Source organism: Cololabis saira, chromosome 13 (assembly GCF_033807715.1).
Source record: "Cololabis saira isolate AMF1-May2022 chromosome 13, fColSai1.1, whole genome shotgun sequence".
Classification (NCBI taxonomy): Eukaryota; Metazoa; Chordata; class Actinopteri; order Beloniformes; family Belonidae; genus Cololabis; species Cololabis saira.
The window spans coordinates 40,224,501-40,226,788 of record NC_084599.1 but is presented as its reverse complement, the minus strand read 5'-3'; positions in this window follow the sequence as shown (position 1 = coordinate 40,226,788).

Below are 2,288 nucleotides of genomic sequence, written 5' to 3'. Positions count from 1 at the left end.
GAGCACTTCTTTGGTCTTTGGTAAACCTTTGTTCACAAACTTTGGTTAATTCTTTTACCTTCGGGGATTAATAAAGTGTTTTGAATTGAATTAATTTCTAATGCAGTTCCCAGTGTGTCAGTACCAAACATTTTTTCTTTAACCCTTGTGCTGTCTTTGGGTCAAAATTACCTAATTCTCCTTCCTTTCTTCCTTTTTTTCCTTTTTTCCCTTCCTTCCTTCTTTCCTCCTGCTCTCTCCTTCATTCTTCCCTTCCTCTTTCCTTCCTTCCTTCCTTCCTTCCTTCCTTCCTTCCTTCCTTCCTTCCTTACTCTCCTTCCTTCCTTCCTTCCTTCCTTCCTTCTTTTTTCCCTTTCCTTCTTTCCTCCTGCTCTCTCCTTCCATCTTCCCTTCCTCTTTTCTCCCTTCCTTCCTTCCTTCCTTACTCTCCTTCCTTCTTTCCTCCTGCTCTATCCTTCCTTCTTCCCTTCCTCTTTCCTTCCTTCCTTCCTCCTTCCTTCCTTCCTTCTTTTTCCCCTTCCTTCCTTCTTTCCTCCTGCTCTCTCCTTCCTTCCTTCCTTCCTTCCTTCCTTCCTTCCTTCCTTCCTTCCTTCCTCCCTTCCTTCCTCCCTTCCTTCCTTCCTTCCTTCCTTCCTTCTCCTTCCTTCCTTCCTTCCTTCCTTCCTTCCTTCCTTCCTTCCTTCCTTCCTTCCTTCCTTCCTTCCTTCCTTCCTTCCTTCCTTCCTTCCTTCCTTCCTTCCTTCCTCCCTCCCTTCCTTCCTTCCTTCCTTCCTTCCTTCTTCCTTCCTTCCTTCCTTCCTTCCTTCCTTCCTTCCTTCCTTCCTTCCTTCCTTTCTTTTCTCCCATCCTCCATTCCTTCTTCTTTCCTTCTTTTCATTCTTCCTTCCTTTCTTCCTTCTTTCCTCCCTTCTTCTCTTCCTCCGTCATTGACCCCGTAGACAGCACAAGGGTTAATACCATTGCAATATTTGTGTAGTTTGGGGCAGTCCCTAAAAGAAATATGACTACGATCACCAACATTCATTCTCACTAGTGTTTTTAAAAGACATTTGTTTTCAGAGGAGCTCTAAAGAATCTCACCTTCACCCCCCTCTCAACTGTCCTCCGATTCCCACTTTCCTTTTATATGTTGGGCATTGTCTGATTTGTCTGTTATGAGCTTTTTGTGATTAAGAGATACAGAGTCTCTATCTGTTGGGTCTGGGTTTTTTTATCAGTCAGTGTGTTTTGTAATATAAAGCCTCATTTTAAAACATCTAAATACCCCGGGGAATAGACCAGATTTGTCCTGGAGTCGTGGAAATGATTTAAACATATTTCCATCCAATAGTTTATTCCTACCTATTCTGAACCCATATCTTCTATGTCCCCAATAAATGAAGGGATTATTTGTTTCGTAATGAGGCTCATCACAAAGCCACTGGCTGTAATTCCACATATTCTATCTGCCCAGTAATACTCTCTTAAATTAAGTAGAACCAGATCTCTTTTCTCTTTAGAAGCCAACAATACTGTACACCAAGATTTCTTAGTCTCCTATTTTACAGAATACCTTTGGATATATGTTTATCAAGCAGCTTAAACGTAGACTGTGGGTCTAGGACAGGTAAGGATTGAAATAAAAACAGTAGTCTTGTTGAAACATTTGTTCTCACCAACGGTATTCTGCTAAAAAGTGACAATGGTGGCACATCCCTTCTACTTATATCAGCATTCATTTTCCCTTATCAGTCTGTTCTAATTTAAGGGAAATCATTCAGGTTATGGTGTAAGGGCAGTCGTCTAACTGGACGGCCAGGACCATATATTATCATGACTGCCGTCAATACGGCTATTCAGAAGTTAAAGGATTGAAGTCATTGGGTTTTCTAAAAAAAACAAGTTTGTATTTTTTTCTTTTCTGTGACATTGACTTAAAAATCTCAGCATTATTTTCTTTAACAACTTTTTTGTAACTTTATGTATTGGGTGTTTTTAGGGAAGAGTATTAGGGCCAGGCAGAAGAAAAATAAAAATAATATTTTAGAGGAGGAAGATTTTTTTTTTCATTATGCACTTCGAAGAAAAAGTCGAAATGTCGAGAGAAAATTCGAAATGTCGCGAATAATGTTGAAATACGATTTCGAGAAAAAGTCGAAATGTTGAGAAAAAAAGTCGAAATGTCGAGATTAATGTTGAAATACAATTCCAAGAATAAAGTCGAAATTTCGTGAATAAAGTCAAAATTTCATGAATAAAGTCGAAATTTTCGAGAATAAAGTCGAAATTTAGTGCATAAAGTCGAAATT